The 25,056-nt window shown below is 36.9% G+C and overlaps 1 non-coding gene and 2 pseudogenes across 1 annotated transcript; 1 reads left to right on the forward strand and 2 right to left on the reverse strand.

Moving 5' to 3' along the window:
* Positions 1–232: 232 nt before the first annotated feature.
* Positions 233–338, reverse strand: LOC146915419 (small nucleolar RNA R71). The gene has a single exon (XR_015017227.1). It is a non-coding gene; the product is annotated as a small nucleolar RNA R71 (small nucleolar RNA).
* Positions 339–8,757: 8,419 nt separating this feature from the next.
* LOC146915420 (uncharacterized) lies at positions 8,758–18,427 on the forward strand (annotated as a pseudogene).
* A 3,236-nt stretch (positions 18,428–21,663) lies between these two features.
* Positions 21,664–24,030, reverse strand: LOC146915421 (uncharacterized; annotated as a pseudogene).
* Between the last annotated feature and the right edge of the window lie 1,026 nt (positions 24,031–25,056).

Below are 25,056 nucleotides of genomic sequence, written 5' to 3' on the forward strand. Positions count from 1 at the left end.
ACTGAAGCTATGAGTCCTCATGAACACTTGAGCCGCTTTGCTGAAACTTGTGAATTTTGTGTGCAACCAGCCACCGTGACTGAAGCACAAAAGAAACTAAGGCTATTTCCTTTCACCTTGACGGGAAGAGCAAAAGATTGGTTGCTAACAATACCAAACGGGACTGTCCAAACATGGGAAGAGTTAGAGCTGAAGTTCTTGGAGAAATATTTCCCTATGTCTAAATATTGGGAAAAGAAGATGGAGATCTCTAACTTCAAGCAAGGAGAAGGTGAATCTTTGTATGATGCTTGAGAGCGATTCAATTTGCTTCTTAAGAGATGCCCTAATCATGAGTTCACCGAGAAACAATACCTCCAAATCTTCACTGAGGGGGTAACACCAAACACTAGAATGTTCTTAGATGCTTCTGTGGGAGGTAGTCTTAAGAGCAAAACTGATCATGAAGTCCAGGCTTTGATAGAAAACATGGCTCGAAATGAGTATCGTGCTGAAGCTAAGAAGAAGGAAAGAAGAGTGTTTGGGGTGAGTGAACAAACTGCTATCCTTGCTAACCAAGCAGCTATGAACAAACAAATCGAAGCTCTGACTAAGGAGTTTCAAGGCTTCACTTTGGCTCATAAGCAACAACAAGTGGCTGCAATCAAATGTGATCTATGTGGTGAAGAACATCCCAATGGTGAATGTGTACCAAAAGGTTCTAGTGAAGAAGCTAACTACATGGGAGGATATCAAAGGCAAAATCAGTACTACACTCCAGGAATCAACAAGCATCCCAATCTAAGCTACTCGAATAACAACACTTTGAATTCTCAGATGCTTACTCCTCCTCAACAACAACAAAGAAAGCCATCAGCTCTTGAGGAAACTATGATGAATTTTATGAAGATGACTCAAGGAAACTTTGAAGAGATGAAGAAAAGTCAAGAAGCTGAAAGAAAGAACAATGAAGCTTCTAGGAAAATGCTTGAAACTCAATTGGGGCAATTAGCTAAGCAATTGGCTGAACAAAGCAAAGGCGGATTCTCAGGTAACACTAAAGACAACCCTAAGAATGAGTCTTGTAATGCTATTGAATTGAAGAGCAAAAAGGTTTTGACACCTTTAGTTCCAAAAGCTCCAAAGAAGGTTGATGAAGTAGTTGAGGTGGAAGAGAATGATGAAGTTGAAAAAAATGATGAGGGTGTAGTTGAAAAAGAAAATGATCATGGAGTAGTTGAAAACGAAAGGAAGAAAAAAATAGAGGGAGAAAAAAGTGAGAAGTTAATTGATGAAGATTCAATCTTGAGGAAGTCGAAGAGTCAAATCTTGAAAGATGGAGATAAACCACAAGTTGTTCCATCATATGTGAAGCTTCCATACCCTTACCTTTCCAAGAAGAAAGAAAAGGATGAAGGTCAATTCAAGAAGTTCATGCAACTTTTCTCACAACTTCAGGTGAATATTCCTTTCGGTGAAGCTCTCGATCAAATGCCGTTGTATGCTAAATTCATGAAAGACTTGTTGACTAAACGAAGGAAGCCTAAGGATGATGAGAACATAGCACTTTCTGAGAATTGTAGTGTTATTCTTCAAAAGAAGCTGCCACCTAAGCTGAAGGATCCTGGAGCTTTCACTATCCCTTGTTCAATTGGATCGGTAGACATTGGTAGAGCTTTATGTGACTTGGGAGCAAGTATCAACTTGATGCCTCTTTCAATGATGAAGAAGCTTAAGTGTGGGGAACCAAAACCAACAAAAATGACCATTACTTTAGCTGATCGGTCAATCTCTTATCCTTTCGGTGTGCTTGAAGATGTGCTAGTCAAGGTTAATGACTTGGTGTTTCCAGCAGATTTTGTGATCTTAGACATGGCTGAAGATGAAGAAATGCCACTCATTCTAGGAAGACCTTTCCTTGCAACTGGTCGTGCTTTGATTGACATTGAGAAAGGAGAGCTAATGTTGAGATTCCATAAGGAGCAAGTCGTGTTTAATATATTTGAGGCCATGAAGCACAAAGATGAAAATCCCAAGTGTTACCGGATAGACATTGTTGAAGAAATAGTTGAAGATGACTCTTGTGAACATCAACCAACACAACCTCTTGAACGTGCAATTGTGAATTCTATAGCAAGTTGTGGTGATGATGAAGATCTTGAAGTAAGTGATTGTGTGAAGCAACTAGAAGCAAGCAAGCAAGAGTTGGGACCGGTAAAAATAGAAGAATTAATGGGTAAGTACTCTATGGATGCTCCTATTTTGAGTGGAGAAGGAGAGAAAAATCCAGAATTAAAAGAACTCCCTTCTCACTTGAAGTGTGTTTTTCTCACTAAGGATGCCTCTAAACCAGTAATCATCAGCAATACCTTGACACCTTTGGAAGAAGAAAAATTAATGAGGGTGTTAAGAGACAATCAAGGAGCTTTGCGGTGGAACATTTATGATTTGAAGGGTATTAGTCCAGCTTACTGCATGCACAAAATACACATGGAGGCTGAATACAAACCGGTAGTTCAACCTCAAAGGAGACTTAACCCAACAATGAAGGAAGTGGTGAAGAAAGAGGTGCTGAAGTTACTAGATGCAGGTATGATCTACCCTATCTCAGATAGCTCATGGGTAAGTCCAGTTCAAGTGGTACCCAAGAAAGGAGGAATGATGGTGGTGGCAAATGAAAAAAATGAATTGATACCCACCCGCACCGTCACTGGTTGGAGAATCTGTATAGACTACCGGAGGTTGAACACCGCAACAAGAAGGACCACTTTCCATTACCATTCATGGATCAAATGATTGAGAGATTGGCTGGCCAAGCCTTTTATTGCTTCTTGGATGGGTATTCGGGGTATAATCAAATTGCAGTGGCTCCGGACGATCAAGAAAAGACTGTCTTCACTTGTCCATTTGGAGTGTTTGCTTATCGAAGGATGCCCTTTGGGCTGTGTAATGCGTCGGCGACCTTTCAAAGGTGTATGCTCTCCATCTTCTCTGATATGATAGAGAAGAACATTGAGGTATTTATGGACGACTTTTCTGTTTTTGGTAAGTCTTTTGATCAATGCTTGTTCCATTTAAATGTTGTACTTAAAAGATGCACCGAAACTAACCTTGTTTTGAATTGGGAAAAATGTCATTTTATGGTAACTGAAGGTATAGTTTTGGGGCATAAAATAAGTGCTAAAGGAATTGAGGTGGACCAAGCTAAGATAGAGGTTATAGAGAAACTTCCTCCACCCGTTAATGTTAAAGGAGTGAGGAGTTTCTTAGGGCATGCCGGTTTCTATCGGCGGTTCATAAAAGACTTTTCTAAAATTTCCAAACCCCTCTGTAACCTCTTGGTCAAAGAAAACAAGTTTAATTTTGATTCTGAATGTCTAAATGCTTTTTCTTTGATTAAAAACAAGTTGGTGACTGCACCAATAATCATTGCACCCGATTGGGATTTACCTTTTGAACTTATGTGATGCAAGTGATTATGCTGTTGGTGCAGTCCTAGGCCAACGCAAGAACAAATTTTTCCATGCAATTTACTATGCAAGAAAGGTTTTAAATGAAAATCAAGTTAACTATTCCACCACTGAAAAGGAATTGCTTGCCGTAATCTTTGCATTGGAAAAATTTCGTTCTTATCTAATAGGCTCCAAAGTCATTGTTTTTACAGATCATGCAGCTCTTAAATATCTCTTAACAAAAGGGGATTCAAAGCCTCGACTGTTGAGGTGGATCCTATTATTGCAAGAATTTGATCTTGAGATTCGTGACAAAAAGGGAGTCGAGAACGTGGTAGCTGACCACCTCTCAAGGCTGGAGAATGATGAGGTGACAAAGAAGGAGAAGGCCATCAAGGCCGAGTTCCCCAATGAACAGCTGTTTGCTATTGGAGAAAGGCCTTGGTTTGCTGACATGGCGAACTTTAAGGCCGGCAACATAGTTCCTGGTGATCTGACCTACCCTCAGAGGAAAAAGTTTTTCAAAGATGCAAACCACTACTTGTGGGATGACCCTTATCTGTTTAAGTTAGGTACTGACGGTTTGATTAGACGTTGTGTTGCAGGTGAGGAAGCACATAATATCATGTGGCACTGCCATAGCTCAGCTTATGGAGGCCACCATAGTGGAGAAAGAACAGCTGCAAAAGTTTTGCAAAGTGGATTCTGGTGGCCCACCCTTTTCAAAGATCGCCACGATTTTGTCACAAGATGTGACAGATGCCAAAGGACAGGTAACATATCAAAGAGGAATGAAATGCCCCTAAAAGGAATCATTGAAGTTGAACCATTTGACTGTTGGGGTATTGATTTTATGGGACCATTCCCTTCCTCTTACTCTTATCTCCATATTCTAGTATGTGTTGATTATGTCACAAAGTGGGTTGAAGCGATACCATGTGTTGCTAATGATGCCAAAACTGTTGTCAACTTCCTTCAGAAGAATATTTTCACTAGGTTTGGAACCCCTAGAGTATTGATTAGTGATGGGGGGAAGCATTTTTGCAATAATTTTCTTGAAAATGTGCTAAAAAGGTATAACATTAAGCACAAAATTGCAACTCCCTATCACCCACAAACTAGTGGTCAAGTAGAGGTTTCAAACCGACAACTGAAACAAATTCTAGAGAAAACAGTTGGATCAAATAGGAAAGATTGGTCTAGGAAATTAGATGACGCATTGTGGGCATATAGGACAGCCTTTAAGACTCATCTTGGGTTTTCACCCTATCAGTTAGTCTATGGGAAGGCATGTCATCTTCCAGTCGAGCTAGAACATAAAGCTTATTGGGCCATTAAGGCCTTAAATTTTGATCAAGTAGCCGCTGGTAAGAAAAGAATTTTGAAACTTAATGAACTTGAGGAGATGAGGCTTAGAGTGTATGAAAATGCACTCATCTATAAAGCCAGGACAAAAAGGAATCATGACAAAAACTTAGTGCCTAGGGATATTAACTGTGGACAACTAGTTTTGTTGTATAATTCCAGGTTGAAGCTGTTTCTTGGGAAGCTCAAGTCAAAATGGTCTGGACCATTCTTGGTCAAAAGCGTGTCACCATATGGAGCTGTTGAACTAATGACACCTGAAGGAGATCGAAGTTAAGGAGGGGTGACTTGATTCAAAGGCGAAGTGTACGGCGTTGCTAGGTAGTCACATACTCCCAGAAATCTCAGCCATAAAGTTCATTGCCAAATATTGTTTTTCAATTTACTTATATTTAGATTAGTTTTCCATGCAACTACATTTCTAGAACTTGCATTGTTTCTCTATTATTGATTGGTCTTTGTTAATTACACACTGAGGCAAAAGTGCTTGGTCTTGTGAGCCTTTTTGAAGCCTACCCTGTTTTAATTTGTTGAATTTATCCTTTCTTAACCAATTGTGAGCCGGTAGGATTAGAACTTTTTGTTCGGTGACAAACTACATTACAAGCCTAGAGACTTTTAGGACTTGTCCCTTAATGTATTTTCTGAGTTAAGGCATTGTAGAAGGTTGCTAAAGATTAAGTTTGGGGTTGCTATTGGAATTTGCAACCAACTAAGTTTGGGGTGGGGGTACTAGAGAATAAGAGAACAAAAATGAAAGAAATATGAAATTACCATGCAAAATATACACAAAAATGGTGTATGAAAAAAAATGAAAATAAATGCTGAAAAATGGACAAAACATTGAAAATCCGAGTAACCTCAAACTCGATTGTCCCTAAATGTTAAAAATATTCTCTAGTACCTTTGCATCGATTGTATTTCCACAAGGTGAATTAATGAAGGATTGAATTTTGTGCTTTAACTTTCGTAGGAATGCCTAACTCAAATTTTGTGTAGCCTACTTATCCAAATATATCCCACCTTTCACCTAAGCCCCGTTATAACCCTAAAGACCTCAAAAGTGTGTAATGATATTGACTTTGATTGATGTTTAGAAACTTTTCGAGCGTATGGTAATATGTAGACCTGCATGTCGACTGGTAGAACCCTATTTCAATTTGATGCGAGGAGTTGTGAATTGGTGGATGCGAACAAGTCAAACTAGCTCATCTTTAGCTAGAAGGAGAATGAACTTTTGGGTACTATCGTTTTGTCAGGTAACTGTTATTTTACTGTCGTTTGTCACTGTTGCAAGCAAATTCCTTGAGGACAAGGAATGGTTTAAGTTTGGGGTTGTGATGACATGCTGTCATTACGTAATTTTTAGGACTTATTTTGACATATTGATAGAGTTCTAAGCAACATTGAGTGTCCAGGAGCAGTTAAAAGCAACAAATTTGGAAGAACTGGAATCAGTCAATCGTACTGCGATTTTCCAATCGCAATGCGATTTCTTGAAGTCAGAAAGCATGTTTTTGAAGGAGCTGGATCGTAATACGATCCATATAATCGTGATACGATTTCAAGAAGGGCTTTTAAGGAAATTAGGGTTCAAAGATGCAATCGTGGTACGATTTCTCTAATCGTGGTACGATTTTGGGTGATCAGAACTTGCCTATTTAAGCTGAAGTCAGTCTCAAACAAAGAGGATTACGATTTTGGAGAGCTAAAGTGCGATTTTAACACCCAGAAGGCTGCAGCGGAGAGGATTTCATCATCTCTAACCCAGTTTATGTATGTTTTAATTCTTTCATTGATTATGCTATTTGTAAACTCAATTATGAGTAGCTAAATCTCTTAGAGATTAGGTCAGAGATGAATCTATGTAACCCTAATTGATCATATGTTGCTGTGAAACTCTATTGTTTATTAATGAATTTCTAGTCTTTATTCAATTCAATTGTTCTTAATGCTTTTTATATCCTGATCAAATATAACATGATTTTGTGAGAACGAATGACTACTTACCATAGCTTTCGACTTAGACCTAATTGAATTGTTCTGATAAACATGGTTAGTCTAGGAATGGATAATCGTTTATTAGTGATATTAGGTTAACTTTCATAAAACCTTCAAAGATTATTAGACCACCTAAGGAATTAGGGGCTGTAGTTTAAGAAGAGGGTCCTAACTCAAGGGATTGATTAGGGCTAATTTGTTAACTATCGTGAAACTAGAAAATTATTAGTAACAATAGGTGCAGTAACCAATTAGGGGAAACATAGAGGATTCGACAGACCTGATCTCGTCTCTCCCATATTTTCTTAATCAAATCTTTATTTTCTGTTACTTGATTTAATTAAAATCAAATCAAATCTACTGCCTAGTGGCAAAACAAAATAAACTTTTATACATCCTATTTTTATAACGCGATTGAATTATTGAAGTTAAAAACAGTCCTCGTGGGATCGATATTTTTACTACTTCGATAGTATTTGGTGCACTTGCCAAACCTCTATCATGAGACGAACTTTGTGAATTTCATGATTTCGTCGTGTTTAGCCAGCGAAACACCAAAGTATACTCTACTGCACTTATATGTAGCCTAAAGGTATACTTAGTTGAGGCATTGGATCTTGTTTACTTGATTTTGGTTCAATAACTTCAATTATTTTGAAAATGGTAGTAAGATATACGAACTTGGTTGAAAATGGTTCCTTTGAACCAATTGCCTTATAAATCTTTCATGAATGGTTTTATATGATTAATTGAGGATATGTGAATGATTGTTGAAGGTTGAATATGATGTTTATCATGAAATGTTGTGTGGTTCCATTTTACTTGGTTTATGAGGAGTATATGGAATTGTTGTGATATTTGGTAGTTGATGTTGATGCATGTTGATCCATGGTGATGACTCTTATTTGAATTGTGAATTGCTGAATGTGCGGACATGAATACTTGATAATGCAATTGTTGTTGAGATAGTCAATGTAATTGGAGGTGTACTTTTACATTGTCGTTGGTAGTTGCTATGTTGAAGTTGTGCATTATCGGGTCGTTGTTGTATGTCCATGCATCATACCATATGAGTCATATGTTGAAATGTAAAAGGAGGTGTACTTTTACATAGTTGTTTGTAAGAGGAGGTGTACTCTTACATAGATGTCGGTTGGCATCTATTGTTGTTGTATGGTACCACATGCATATATGTGACAAGTATAGGCGCATTGCATATAGAGAAGAGATCTTGTCGTGATATGTGAATGATCTTTGTTGATGATAATTGTTGATGAGTGTTGCTTGCGATACTTGGAATGATTGTATGAATGTATATGAAAATTTATTATTCATACGAACCATTGAAAGTTGAATTGATTTATTTATGTCAATTGTTATTTATTAATTGTGATTAATGTAAAGCTAACCTCCAGTGGTTTTGACCGCCTACTTGTCTGTATAGATGGGTAGACGCTGTGCAGGAGTAGTTGCTTTGGCGAGTGCTTGGATAGTAGGAACTATCTCCGTTATCGGTTGGAGTCGTAGGTTTAGGCTCTGATTAGGTGGTCGTGTCTTTTATGTTGTTGGATTCTGTTTTTATTTTAGTTGATATTGCCCACATGTCAGGACTTGGAGGATTTTATGTGATGTTGTATTTTGACCATGGCATATATATGTTTTGGAGATGTATGAATTGTATCCGCTATGACTGATGAGGTTATTATACATGTATGCATATTGTTTTGGATTTTTGGTTGAGAAGTAGCGTCTATTTCTTGAATATTTGTTATATTCGCGTGTTTTATCGCTTTAATAGAAGTAGGGCATTACAAGTTGGTATCAGAGCCGTGGTCAGTCTTGTCCGGACTAGCATCCGTTGAATTTTCCTGTTAGTATGCGAATGGTAATGAGTTACCTTCGGTACTTGTCTTGTTGTGCTTTTGTTCTTATCTGTTGGTTGGTTTTGTGTTGTCTTGAGATGGCTGGTGGTAGAGATGATGCAGTGATTGCGCAGGCTTTGGCTTCGATGGCACTGGTGTTGTCTCAGGCTAATGAGCAGGCGGCGGTTGGTCATGTGATTGTGTTGGGTGTCTTGAAGGAAAAGAAGTTGTTTGCTAAGTTGTCGAAGTGTGAGTTTTGGTTGCAGGAAGTAAGTTTCCTTAGTCATGTGATTTCTAAAGGTGGTATTGTCGTGGATCCGTCGAAGGTTGATGCAGTGTTGCAGTGGGAATCACCTAAGTCAGTTTTTAAAGTTAGAAGCTTTCTTGGTTTGGCAGTTTATTATCGGAGGTTCATTGAGGGATTCTCTAAGTTGGCGTTTCCGTTGACGCGGTTGACTCGGAAAGGACAAGCTTATGAGTGAGATGCTAAGTGTGAGATGAGTTTCCAAGAGTTAAAGAAGAGGTTGACTTCAGCTCCAGTGTTGATTTTGCCGAATCCAAAGGAATCGTTTGTTGTGTATTGTAATGCTTGTAAGATGGGTCTTGGTGGTGTGCTTATGCAGAATCGTCAGGTTATGGCTTATACTTCGAGGCAGTTGAAAGTGCATGTGAAGAACTATCCACTCATGGTTTGGAATTAACAGCTATTATCTATGTATTGAAGATTTGGAAGCACTATCTGTATGGTTCTAAGTTTGAAGTGTTCAGTGACCACAAGAGTTTGAAGTACTTGTTTGATCAGAAGGAGTTGAATATGAGGCAGAGAAGATGGTTGAAGTATCTTAAGGATTTCGATTTTCAGTTGAGTTATCATCCTAGAAAGGTGAATGTTGTTGCTGATGCTTTGAGTAGGAAGTCGTTGCATATGTCTGCTTTGATGGTTAAAGAGTTGGAGTTGATTAAGCAGTTTCGAGATATGAGTTTGGTTAGTGAGTTGACGCTGGATGGTGTGAGGTTGGGAATGTTGAAGCTGACGAGTAATATATTGTAAGAGATCAAGAATGGTCAGAAGGAAGATTTGGAACTTGTAGATCGTGTGGTGTTGGTTAATCAAGGTAAGGGTGGAGATTTCAAGTTGGGTGAGAACGGTGTTTTGATGTTTTGTGATCGTGTTTGTGTATCAGATGTTATAGAGCTTAAGAGATGGATATTGGAAGAAGGTCACAGAAGTAGTTTGAGTATTCATCCAGGAGCGACTAAGATGTTTCAGGATTTGAAGCGGTTGTTTTGGTGGCTTGGGTTAAAGAAGGAGATTGCGGAATTTGTGTATGCTTGTTTGGTTTGTCAGAAGTCTAAGATTGAACATCAGAAACCATTGGGTTTGATGCAACCGTTGTTTGTGCCAGAGTGAAAGTGGGGTAGTATCTCTATGGATTTTGTTGGAGCATTGCCGAAGACTGTGAAAGGTTTTGATTCAATTTGGGTGATTGTTGACCGCTTTACGAAGTCGACATATTTTGTTCCTATCAAGACTGGTATGTCTGTGGCGAAGTTGGTTGAGATCTACATTGAGCAGATTGTTAGGTTGTATGTTATTCCTTCTAGTATTGTGTCGGATCGGGATCCGAGGTTTACTTCCATGTTTTGGGAGAGTTTGCAAGCAGCTTTGGGAACTAAGTTGAGGTTGAGTTCTGCTTATCATCCCCAGACTGATGGTCAGACGGAGAGGACTATTCAGAGTTTGGAAGATTTGTTGAGGGCTTGTGTTTTGGAGCAGGGTGTCAGTTGTGTCGAATGCTTTCCGTTGATTGAGTTTACTTACAACAACAGTTTTCATTCTAGTATCGGAATGGCACCGTTTGAGGCTTTGTATGGTCGGAGGTGTAGGACGTCGTTATGTTGGTACGAGTCAGGTGAAAGTGCTTTGTTAGGACCGGAGGTTGTGCAAGAGACTACGGAAAAAGTTAAGATGATTCAAGAGAAGATGAGAGCATCTCAAAGTAGGCAGAAGAGTTATCATGATAAGAAGAGGAAGGACATTGAGTTTCAGGTTGGTGATCATATGTTTTTGAGAGTGAATCCTGTAATTGGTGTTGGTCGTACTTCTAAGTGTCGGAAGTTGACTCCTCGTTTTGTTGGACCGTTTGAGATTATTGAGAAGGTTGGGGTTGTAGCGTATCGGATTGCGTTACCACCATCTCTATCGAATCTTCATGATGTGTTTCATGTATCTCAGTTGCAGAAGTATGTGTATGATGTGTCTCATGTGATTCAAGTGGATGATATGGAAGTAAGAGATAATTTGACCGTTAAGACTTGGCCTGTTAGGATTGAAGATCGGGAGGTGAAGCGTTTGCGTGGCAAGGAGATCGTTTTGGTTAAAGTGATTTGGGTTGGACCAACTGGTGAGAGTGCCACTTGGGAATCGGAGAGTAGGATGAGGGTTTCATATCCAGAATTGTTTCCTTCAGGTAATTTTTGAGGGCGAAAATTCTTTTAGTGGGGGAGAGTTGTAACAGCCCGATTTTTCGCTAGATTTGTTTTATTATTTATTTAATTGCTTTTATGTATATTTGTATGTGCTCATATGTGATTAATTGCCTCTGTGTGTATTTTTGGTTTGGAGTGTAGAATTAGGTGTTAGAAGGGTATTTTAGTCATTTTGGACTCAGGGGTATTTTGGTCATTTTGTGAGGGAGGGAGGGTAATTTAGTAATTTTGATGAGGATTTTTTTTTTAGTGCTTAGTGAGAGCTAGTATTATTTTACTAAGTGTTAGGGAGTTGTAGTGGATTATTTTATTACCAGTATGTGTTATTATTACATTTTATCGTTAAGAGAGTAGTAACATTTTGAATTAGATTAGTAATGGGTTAGGCCCATTAAGGCATTGTGAGTTGAACCTAATCATGTAGAGCCTATATAAACACTATTCTTTGAGAGAAATAGGGTTACACCATCATTTTTCATTTTGAGAGAAGAGGTAGAGAGAGAAAGAGCAAGAGAAGAGAAAGGGTTTGAAGAGGAAGATCTAGAGAGAGCTAGAGGAGGTTAGAGATTCAAGTTTTGGGAGCTAAAGTGAAGCCCTAGTTGATTTTGTGAAGAATTAAGGTAAGGGGGTTAGACTTTAATCATAATTAATAGTTGTAGTTCTTCCCTAATTCTTTGATTAAGTGGTTAATTTGAATTTAGTTGTAGAAATTCGTGCGTAAATTTTGATAATAAGATTATATACATGAATTGAATGATAATTGTGTTGTTGTTGTTGAATTTGTATGTCAAAATGGGTATATATGAACATGATGTGTTTTTGTGTGAAATTAATGATGAATTAAGTTGTGGTTGTTGAATTGTGAATGAATTCATGTTCAAATGTTGTTGTTGTTATCTTGACATATGTTGTTGTTGAATTGATGTAATGGGTATCATTGAAATGGTGAATTGGTGATGAGATTTATATATGTTGTTGAAAGTTGTGGAAGTTTTGGTGAAATGGTGAAATTTGTTGAATTGATGTTTTAATCTCAAATTTGATGCATGTTTGTGTGTCCTATAATGTGCATATACCTATAAACAACTTTTTTAAACAAAGTTGGGGTCAAGGGGATCAAAATTGGGGATTTGGGGTGAAATTAGTGGGTTCCCGTAAGGGAAAACACAAGAACAGGGTTGCTGTTCTGTGCAATTCCCGCCACGGCGACAGATGGCGTGCCGGGCAAGGATTTCCAGAAACAGCAAACCCCATTTTTGTTGTTTTGAGTAATTGGGGGTCGATCCGAACTTTCTAAGATGCTTCTTTCAACATGTTTAACTACTATTTTAACTCTTTAACCTACTGGAACATCTCATACATGAGATTGGACTTGATTTTGTGATTTTGAACTTACTTTTGAAAATTGTCCAAGAATGTCGATTTTTCCGAAACTCGTTTTCTCCGGAAAAGGGAGTGGGGTTAAGGTTGTATAATGTTTATATGATTTCTAAAAATGGTTGTGATTGGTTCCATCAAGTTTTAACATGTTTTGCGTTGAAAATTGGATTCCTTTGTAAAAATGATAAAGTGAATCGAACTTTGTGAATTTCATGATTTCGTCGTGTTTAGCCGGTGAAACACCAAGGTATACTCTACTGCACTTATATGTAGTCTAAAGGTATACGTAGTTGAGGCATTGGATCTTGTTTACTTGGTTTTGGTTCAATAACTTCAATTATTTTGAAAATGGTAGTAAGATAGACAAACTTGGTTGAAAATGGTTCCTTTGAACCAATTGCCATATAAACCTTCCATGAATGGTTTTATATGATTAATCGAGGATATGTGAATGATTGTTGAAGGCTGAATATGATGTTTATCATGAAATGTTGTGTTGTTCCATTTTACTTGGTTTATGAGGAGTATATGGAATTGTTGTGATATTTGGTAGTTGATGTTGATGCATGTTGATCCATGGTGATGACTCTTATTTGAATTGTGAATTGCTGAATGTGCGGACATGAATACTTGATAATGCTATTGTTGTTGAGATAGTCAATGTAATTGGAGGTGTACTTTTACATTGTCGTTGGTAGTTGCTATGTTAAAGTTGTACATTATCGAGTCGTTGTTGTATGTGCATGCATCATACCATATGAGTCATATGTTGAAATGTAAAAGGATGTGTACTTTTACATAGTTGTTTGTAAGAGGAGGTGTGCTCTTGCATAGATGTACGGTTGGCATCTATTGTTGTTGTATGGTACCACATACATATATGTGTCAAGTATAAGTGCATTGCATATGGAGAAGAGATCTTGTTGTGATATGTGAATGATGTTTGTTGATGATAATTGTTGATGAGTGTTGCTTGCGATACTTGGAATGATTGTATGAATGTATATGAAAATTTATTGTTCATACGATTCATTGAAAGTTGAATTGATTTATTTATGTCAATTGTTATTTATTAATTGTGATTAATGTAAAGCTAACCTCCAGTGGTTTTGACCGCCTACCTGTCTGTATGGATGGGTAGACATTGTGCAGGAGTAGTTGCTTTGGTGAGTGCTTGGATAGCAGGAACTATCTCCGTTATCGGTTGGAGTCGTAGGTTTAGGCTCTGATTAGGTGGTCGTGTCTTTTATGTTGTTGGATTCTGTTTTTATTTTAGTTGATATTGCCCACTTGTTGGGACTTGGAGGATTTTATGTGATATTGTATTTTGACCATGACATATATATATATATATATATATATATATATATATATATATATATATATATATATATTTTGGAGATGTATGAATTGTATCTGTTGTGACTGATGAGGTTATTATATATATATGCTTATTGTTTTGGATTTTTGGTTGAGACGTAGCGTCTATTTCTTGAATATTTGTTATATTCGCGTGTTTTATCGCTTTAATAGAAGTAGGGCGTTACATCAATCATCTCAACAAAAGGGAAAGGATAAGATTACACCAACACAGGCTACACATAATGGTTACCCAAATTTCACTCAGCCAACCTCCTCATATCAATTCAAGGCGTCAACCAAGATAAGATCTAATTTTAATCAAATGAGAGTGAATCTAATGGATAGATTTACTGCAAACACAGCAGATGTGGCTTCTTCATCAACTCCTAAGGTTGAGATTAATGACTCCAGCAATGGAATGCATATTGATGATGATACCATAGATAGTGAAGAATTACAGGCATACATTCCTAGACAAGATAATGATGAAAGTGATACATCTGATTCAGACATTGAGGATCAAGAAAGGCCATATCATGATATTAATTCAAATGGAACTTCACAAGTTGGTCATGGAGGTATGTTAAATCAATGATAATTAACACATATAAACCTTCATCTATTTTAATGTTCAAATACTTCATTATAATTGCATGGATTTGACCATTATCTCATGTATTTATATAACTGCTTCACAAGTTAATTTCTTTTGTCTCAATGTTAGTTCAAATTCCTTCCATTATACCTGAGTATATTTGTATAACTTATTTCAGAATATTCTGATATTGGAGATCCATCAATCGAATGTCAAAAATGTGGTGCATGCATGTGGTATCAAGAGCATAAAAACAAATCAAGGAATAGTGCTCAACCAAAATATAACATGTGTTGCAGCAATGGTAATGTTCAAATGCCATTTTTTCCACAGCCTCCGCCATTGCTACAACATTTAATGTTTGATCACTCGGCTATTGAGTCAAAAAAATTTAAGGATAACATACGACTATACAATAGCATGTTTGCATTTAGTTCACATGGCTTTAAAGTTGATAAAGGAATTAGACCAGGAAGAGGCCCCCCTACTATAAGAATTCAAGGTGAAGCATGTCACAGGATTGGAAGTATGATTCCTTTACCCAGAAAACGTCTAAAGTTTGCGCAACTATACATATATGACACAGACAATGAATTGAAAAATAGAATCCATGGTCTCAGGTAAGATAGTTTCCTTTGATTGTTATAATATTGGTTTTTAATTATTCCTGCTTAAAACTAAACATACATTTTGTATTATTAATTCAGCAATCCGAAGTCGGTGAACATTGAGACAGCTGCTAGACTACAACAAATGTTGGATGAAAAGAACTGCCATGCAAAGTCTTTTAGAAAGGCACGTGACCGATTGAGGAACAACAATGTCCAAGAATTTAAACTAAAGCTCATTTCTGATAGGACAACTCATGGAAGGATTTATAATCAACCTATTGTATCCGAAGTGGCAGCACTGATAGTTGGTGATGTCGACTCGACATCAAAAAGGGATATCATAATGGAAAGGCAAAGTGGTCAACTAGAAAGAATTGATGAATTTCACCCAGCATATCTTGCATATCAATATCCTCTACTGTTCCCTTATGGTGAGGATGGTTATAGAGATGATGTTTTACACAGAAATGTCGTTGATGGTTGTACTCGGAAAAGAGAAAAACTGACAATCAGAGAATGGTTATCATTCAGACTACAAGCAAGGAGAATAGAAACTATAACAATTTTGTGTGCAAGAAGGCTATTTCAATAGTTTTTGGTTGATGGTTTTACAATGATGGAAGCTGATAGGTTGAAATGGTTGAGGAGGAATCAGTCCAAATTGAGGGTTGGAAAGTACAAAAGCTTGAATCAAAGGCCATCAGATGGAGATGATCAGTCTGGAAAACAAGGTAAGAGGGTTGTTTTACCATCAAGCTATGTTGGAGGCCGTAGATATATGGATCAACTATATTTCGATGGTATGGTCATTTCAAGTTCAGTGGGATTTCCAGATTTATTTATAACATTTACTTGCAATCCCAACTGGCCTGAAATTCAAAGAGTTGTTGGACCTCTGCATCTAAAAGCACATGACCATCCATATATAGTAGCAAGAGTTTTCAAAATCAAATTTGATGAACTTTTGAATGATTTAACTAAAAATCATATCCTTGGCAGAGTAGTTGCACGTAAGTATTTATAATACAATATGGAAAACCTTTGCCACAGTTTGCTTCATAATTTATTACTGATTCTTATCTATTATCTTAACAGATTTGTATACTATTGAGTTTCAAAAGCGAAGGTTGCCACATGCACATTTACTGTTATTTTTACACTCTTCAAGCAAATATCCTACTCCAGAGCACATTAACAAGGTTATATCTGCTGAGATACCAAGTCCAGTTCACCAGAAAGAACTATACAAGTTGGTTGGCACTCACATGATACATAGACCTTGTGGTTTAGCAAATAACAGTTCTCCTTGCATGAAGAAAGATCGTTGTTCCAAATATTTTCCAAAAAAAATCCAAAATGAAACTGTTGTTGACCATGAAGGGTATCCTGTTTACAGAAGAAGAGATAATCGTAGGCATATTCTGAAAAAGGGAATAACTTTGGACAATCGTCATGTTGTTCCGCATAATCCTTATCTCCTAATGAAGTATCAAGCTCATATCAATATGGAATGGTGTAACCAATCAAGTTCAATTAAATACCTTTTCAAGTATATTAACAAAGGTTATGACCGCACTGCAGCTGTGGTTTTCGATAAGTCAAATCAAGGTAATGTCAATCTGTGTACTTTAACGATTATGAACAAATGGATGAAGTCCTCTTAAAGCCTTCAGTCACGGAATCAATGTTTACATCTTGGCTTGAATGCAATGCTCGATATCCAGAGGCTAAATCACTTACTTATTCTAAGTTTGTTTCAAAGTTTGTATATAAAAAACCGCAAAGAACATGGAAGCCAAGGAAGAAAGGATTCACCATTGGTAGGTTGATGTGGGTTCCTCCAAGTACCGGAGAAGTTTACTATTTGAGGAGGATGTTAACTTGTGTTAAGGGACCAACTTCTTACGAAGATATTAGAACTGTGAATAATATTTTATATGATAGTTTTAGGGAAGCATGCTATGCAATGGGATTTTTGGAAGATGATAAAGAATAAATAGTTGCAATCAAAGAAGCAAGTGTTTGGGCTACTATTTCTGAGAATATTGTTTGTGACCCTTTTGCTTTCAGCTTCAATGGATAGACCAATACATGTCTGGAATAATATTTGTCAATGGTTAAGCGATGGTGTCCTATCTGAACAAAGAAAAGTGGCTAACAATCAAAGTATACTTATTAATTTTTTTATATGTTATTAATACTTCCCAATAAACAAATATAACTAAAGTTTAAATATATTGCACTCAGGTCTTAATCTTACAGAAAAGCAGATCAAAAATCTCACTCTAACCTTGATTGAAAAACACATGGAGAAAAATAGGAGATCACTTAATGAATTTAAATGCTTTCCGTATCCAACCGGATATGTCATGGAAGAACTTGGCAATAGGCTAATATATGATGAACTCAACTACGATGTTAATGCATTAAAGGCTGAATTTGAAAGACTGTTCAACTTACTTACAGGTACCCCACATTAGCAACTATATTTGTTAAGTAACTTTATTTTTTTTTTGAATTAATTTAATACTTTATGCAATTTCAGGTGAACAGAAAATGATTTATCAGAAAATCATTACAGCAGTAAATAGTAACAAAGGTGGTGTATTTTTCATACACGGTTATGGCGGTACTGGGAAAACATTTGTGTGGACAACCTTAGTTGCATCTTTGCGCATGAGGAGTAAAATTGTTTTAACTGTTGCATCCAGTGGTATTGCTTCTCTGTTGTTACCTGGAGGTCGAACAGCTCATTCAAAATTTAAAATTCCCGTTCCTACACTTGATAACTCAACATGTAACATAGACGGAGGCAGTGAACTAGCACAACTTCTCAAGGTTGCTAACTTGATCATCTAGGATGAGGCACCTATGGCGCATAGGAATTGTTTTGAAGCACTAGATAGAACACTCAAGGATATTATGTCTGCAACTTCAAATTCAAACAAAATCTTTGGTGGAAAAGTTGTTGTATTCGGAGGAGACTTCTGCCAAATCTTGCCGGTAATACCATGAGGAAATAGATCAGAAATTGTACATGCATCTATAAGTTCATCTTATATATGGGATCACTGCCAAGTTCTCACTCTCACGAAGAACATGCGCTTGCAACAAAGCTGTGAATTAGAGGATCCTATTGAACTTAAAAAGTTTTCTGAACGGATACTCAATGTTGGTGAAGGAAAGATAGCTGAACCAAATGATGGTTTTGCGGAGATTGATATACCAGATGAATTTTTGATCAAGGATTTTGAAAATCCTATAGATGCAATTGTGAAAAGCACATACACTGATTTCTTGGACAATTACAACAACCCTGATTATTTATAGCCTCTACAATACTACAGTTGTTTTTATATACTCTTATCAAAAATTTAATATAAATCTTTCTATTTTGCATATATACCAAAGATAATTCTGATGCAACCAAGTCTCATGTGTTGGTCAAAACATATACCAAGTTATGTTCACCAAAACAATGTTGTCATGGACATTATTTTGAAGTTCTACGTTGTTATCATTATTTTTATTTTATAATACCTATATCATTCTGAGTTCACATGGTCATTATCTTTAAAGTACTACAAATTTATTTGATCATCAGTTTCAATACATTTTGGATATTCAAACTTGGAACATACATGCTATGTTCACATATCTGCTCTATATCTCTATTATTTTTGTCTTCTACTTATACTCACTGACATGTGAGATTCCCATGTTATGTGTTGAACCAGAACTTGGTCATGCTTGATTGAGATAAACTTTTATTGGCATGTCAAGTTAAAGCAAAAGCGTATTATATAATAAAATCAACATAAAGTATCAATGACAAAATTAATGGACCATGTCAACTCATATTCATTACTTCAACCACATTCATTTATTCTTCTTTATCATTTTTCTATATTTTATCAGTATCCACCAGACATTGAATGCTTTCACCATTTACTAATAAAAAACTTCATTATATAAACAACTACTCTCTTTAGGTCAATGTCACATTTCTTTCAATCACAATTCAACAAGACTCTATGGCAGCAATCATCTCATTTCTTCAAACTCAGCCAATTATCAATGTTAAACTCATCAAGTTTTCATTCCAGGTTAATTAATTAATGATCTTATAGCAAATTATTTCTACATACTTTTTTAATATAACATTAATATTTCTGATATTAATTAAGCAGCGACATGCCAAAATCGACCCCAAGTTTGTTGCAAGTTTTTATTATCAACTAGGAAATAAGTGGAGTGTATGAAATAGGTTGGATGGCCGTTTCCATTTGTTAAACTTCAACAAAAATTATTTCAATCCACTTTTAACAAAAGGATGGAATGAGCTATGAGATTGCTACAACATTCCAGAAAATGCAGAAATAGTATTATCTTACTACGGAAAAGATATATATGATATGGACTCTTTCAATCCAATAGACACATCAACTCAAATTCCACTGTTCCGCAGCCGGTCTACCGATCCAAATAAGACTATACACTTTGATATTCAACTCCTACAAGATCCACTGAAGGCAGAGTCATTAGTTAAGTACATTCCTTATATATTACAAAAATATCTAATTAATATTATATTCTTATCCGTTACTTTTATTTCAGATTTTACCACTTGAACTCGCAAATTTTATCAAAACCTATATCACTCATTCCTGGATATATGTTTGTGGTGACAATGGAGACAATGTTCAGTTTGATTTTGAGTATAGCAATTGAAATTATAGAATCACAACCGAAACAAAAATTGGTTGGAAACTTTTCTGCTTCGGGAACAATTGCAAACAAGGAGATCTCATCCGCTTTAAATTTCAAATTGATGATTTACTAGACAAGTGTCACGTCTTCAAACTTCTATCAAATTAATGTTAATTTCATCAGCTTTGTTATGTATTTTATTTATTTATGCATTGTAACAAATGTTATTTATATGTCATCAATTTTATGCTTACATTATTATGTCTTAGACATATGAATCTTTTTATATTATTAGAAAATGTTATTCATATGTCCTTAGTGTTTACAAGGTTATGTATTTCCAGTTAATCTATGTAACTTTGGTTAATAAGTCAAAGTTGTTACCACAATATTTTACATTTGTACTGCTTATACATTAAGTTCATTTCTGCTTCTATTATTTTTATATTTCTTGAACTCCTCATATATGAGAAATTATACTTTAAAAAAAATTCAAATATACCACAGTACCTTTTAAATGAGTACAAATATATACGTCACTTAATTAAATTATACTGAGATCAAAATAGATTTTCACAACTGAGGCTCAACCACTAATAATTTTAATATACATATAAACTGATAAACTAAAAATGTTAACTTTCAAATGTATTAAAAATCAATGTCATTATCTTCGAAGAGCTAATCTATTCTTTCCATGTCGTTATTATTTTTGTGCTTTTCAAAAATTTAATGGTGAAAGAAAGAAAGAAAGAAAAGAAAAAGAAAGATTTTAATCACTAAGAAAAAGTTAATCAAATTAGTTAACTCTCCGGCAACGGCGCTAAAAACTTGATGGGATAAACTGCAAGTGCACGGTTTATCGAAGTAATAATAAAGAGAGTATCGTTCCGACAGGGAGCTGTTCAATTCAATTAACTTTAGTGGATGATTAGAAGAGAATTAAGTTGCAAAGTTGAGGGTTTCAGTTGGTTGAAAGAAAGTATGATAATAAAAGGAGCCTTGGGATTATTGGTTCATCGTAAAAACAAGTCCTTCACAAACCAAAACCTTAACTCATAACTTTATGTTAGACCTAATTTCTAAAGATCGGTTTCCCTTTAGCCCCTCACCTTTCCGACCAAGTCCAGTGAGAGTTTACTTCTAGCAACCAAACCGATTTCGCTGATTTGATTACTAGACGAAGCTTTTAAGGATTGAAACTACCAATGTCTCAAGAATTGCAAAGACTATTTCACTGCCTTTGTAATTCTTGTCTAAATTCACTTGTTCCAATATCAAAGCTCCGCGTTCCCCTTATGAATTGATATTTGAGATGATGGATTAACAATTATCAAACCTCCACTTTTGTTTCCACAGTTTGATAATGGTTAATTCATGTTAAAACTGTGAATTTAGATTAGAAACTAGGGTTACATAAAATTAAGGTTAAAGCTTGGTTTGATTAGGATTATGTCATTAGACTTATCCAACAATCCCAAGACAAGAGAAGTCTACTCACTCATGTTCATCGTAGACATAGAGAAGGAGAAGAAGGACATAAATAAAATAACAAGAAAGTAAAGAAATAAAAGAAGAACTTTATTGAGAAAGACAATTGTCACTTACTGAATTCCAAGAATAAAGATGAATGTTAAGGATATCTAACTACTCTATTTATAGTCCTATTGTCGACTTAAAACCTAAGCAACTATTCATTAGAATGTTCCACAAGAAACCACGGGCTTTTCGGTCAAAACAGGCAGCTAGTTCTTGAAGCAAAAGCAGCAAAAGATGGCCTGGGAGGTGGCACGGCCGTGCCAATTGTTGGCACTGCCCGTGCCAAGCTTCTGACTTTGGGGATCATATTTTTGTCTTCAATCTTCGTATTTTTCACCCGAATCAGCTCCTAATCCTTTTTCTTCTGCTCCAAGACTCAATCTATCAAACATTCGTTCCTGAAAAATAATAATATGCAATTGAAGTAAAATAGCTCAAAAAGAAAATAATACTTACATAAAATAAACTTAAATCTAAATAAAACGAAACTAAATATTATATAAAAATAACTAATTATTGACTCATCACCCTTTGAGAAGTATATGGCAATGGTCATGGTGGACAAATCACTAGAGGAGTGCCAGCTGGCTTTGCACTGTTGGGCGTTATTACGAGCCGTTCCCGAGTCTTGAATACAGGAGTGACAACACAAACACTTTTATCTTTCTCTTTCCTTGTAACAATAAGCTCTTTTCTGTCCAGCAACCCTTGTACGTCATTCTGAACTTGCATGCATCCCCGGGGATGCATAGAACATACGTCGCAAACCTCATGGTCATGACTAAACAGAGTGGCTTCGCACATCTTAACATGTATAAAAACCAAAGGAGTTCTGATGTCCTGGGCACGGAGAACGAGACCAACTTCTTGATAATCTTGAATCATATTGACGGCAGGCCCATGAGGTGGCAGGGGATTGTTTTGGACAATGGGGTCAGGGTCTATGAAAGATAACTCTTTTCTCTGGATCAATTTCTGGACCTCCTCCTTAAGAGGGTAACAATGTTCGATATCATGCCCCGGTGCCCCTTGATGAAAGGCGCAAGTGCAGTCTGCTCGATACCAAGGAGGTAAGGGATTTTGCACACGAGGGGGTGGCTTAACCTGAACTAGATTTCTAGCAAGTAGAGAGGGTAGCAAGGCTTCATAGGTCATAGGGATAGGTGGAAATTGGTTTCTTGGAGGGCGAGGCTGTTGTTGAGGTGTTTGAGGACGAAGTTGTTGTTGAGGTGGTGGAGGATAGTATGGGTGTTGGTAGAACTGTTGAGGATTATATGGTTGATAAGGTTGTTGGTACAGTGGTGGATAATATGGTGGAGGTCCTTAAGGCCTCTGTGGTTGATAATTTGGGTTTTGTGCAGCTAGCATTTGTGGTACAGTGTTAGCAACATAGGGGTAGTTTGGGTATATAGGTTGAGATCCGCCATGGGCCACCATGCCGACCTCTTGAGTATTCTTCTTTGGGTACCCATTTCCGAACTTTTTATTACCATTCGATGAACCACCTGACGAGCCACCTGATGAACCACCTTCCTTAGACACATGTCCCATCAGGACCCAATCTTCGATACGCACTCGCATGTCTACCATATCGGTAAATTTTTGCGAAGAACAACCAAGCATCTTTTCAGAGTAGAAAGGGCTCAGAGACTCATAGAACAAGTCGGACACTTCCCTTTCATCCAGAGGCGGGCGGATTTGAGCAGACGTCTGGATAAAACGCTGAGCATATTCTTTGAAAGATTCCTTATCCCCCTGAGTCATAGATTGTAGCTCTTTCCGGTTAGGTGCCAGATATGAGTTATACTTGTACTGGTGGATAAAAGTGTTGGCCAGTTCCTCAAAAGTGGTAATACCCTTCAAATTCATGTACCACGTGTGTGCAGGACCAGCCAAACTGTCCTGGAAACAGTGGATAAGTAGAGGTTCATTTTTCTTGTGAGTTGTCATCTTCCTCACATACATGACTAAGTGCATTTGAGGCCAAGTATCCCCTCTATACTTCTTGAAGGCCGGCACCTTGAACTTAGGTGGTATCATCACATCTGGAACCAACAGAGATCATGCACATTCTGACTGAACACCTCTTTACCACGAATATTCTTCAACTCTTTCTGCACTGCGTCAAATTTATCCTCCAAGTTTCCCATCCTGTCATCTTCCATTACACTACAAGAGTGATAAATCTGTCCTTCCTCTTACTGGGCCGTATGAACAATAGGCCCCGCCTGAGTCACAGTAGTTTAAGGAATCGGTTGACCAGTTTGAAAGAATGGTGTTGACTGTTGACCGGGAGGAAACGGTATCTCATTAGCTCCAGGACGGAAACCATCGTTAGTCACGGGTGGCATGCCCCATGGGTATCCTTTCGGCATGTCATACTGAGGATTAAAAGTAAATCCATGAGGACCAGGAGGACGGAAGCTCTCATTGTACACATCACCAGACGAGAAACCCACCATGAGAGGCTGCGTAGTTCCAGCAGATGCAGCAGTAGTACGAATTGGCTACAAAGTACCACCAGACGCAACAGAAACGACTACAGTAGGGATTGGCTCAGAGACCTCCTCTTGTGCCTTCTCGGCCATCATAGTTTCCATCATAATCGTCAGCTTCTCTAACCCTACCTTGAGATTACCAACCTCCTCCCTAAGCTCAACGTTTTCTTGTTCAGCGGATACCATTCTCTTCTTGATGTAAGCTCGAGTACAGTGAATGTGAGTAGGTTTGTACTGAATACGTCATGCCACTTTTGCTTAGTGCGGCAAAAAGGAGTAAAGCATGAGACTTGGTTTTGACACTTTATAAATGCAATATGATGCATGACATGCTAAATGCAAAAATGTGCAATTTTTTTAGTTTTTTATCGAAGGACTTATAAAAACGATTTTGTAAACATAATAACCTAAACCTTACATTAATAATAAATAAAGTATTACAAGATAATTCCCTTTCTAACAACGAAGGCAAGGGATAGACTTACAAATATAAAACATTACAAGATAATTCCCTTTCTAACAACAAAGCCAAGGGATAGACTTATAAAATTAAAATATTACAAGATAATTCCCTTTCTAACAACAAAGTCAATGGATAGACTTATAAAAGAAAACATAAGACACTAAAAGCGACACTAGAGGAACTTCAGACTCTTTAGGGGGATGGATACGAACATGAGCTGGCAAAGAAAGCCCTCTGCTTCTTCTTTTGTCCCGAGACCCGGTCAAGTATGGCATCTTTCTCTCGAAGGAGGTCATTCGGTTTAGCAATTTCTTCATATTTTTTTTTTGGATATCCCAATCGTTTTGTTCCAGAAGGTCCATTACACAAGACTCTAAATATATAAACAGAGGAAGCTCCCTCTATCCTCAAGCAACTCACCAAGCAAGCTAAAAGATCACACCTGCACACCGTCTACCTATTCATACAAATAGGTAGGTGGTCCACCACAAACCACTGGGGGTTAGCTTCACATCAATCATAATCAACATAAGCAAACATAAGCATTCAAGGAGTTCATGCATGACACATATACATACCCATCCCTCTAGAATACTAACATCACATGAATATTGTCCCCCATTCTATACACATCATGTTATCACAATTCTAACATAGCATAGCAAGTATATTCAATCTCTAATCAAGTCATCGACATAAGCTTATCGTTTATCAACAACAATCAGTGAAAGGATTACTCACCTTATTCC

This window comes from Medicago sativa, chromosome 6, assembly GCF_051527215.1.
Source record: "Medicago sativa cultivar Bolivia chromosome 6, Bolivia_mono, whole genome shotgun sequence".
NCBI classification, from domain to species: Eukaryota; Viridiplantae; Streptophyta; class Magnoliopsida; order Fabales; family Fabaceae; genus Medicago; species Medicago sativa.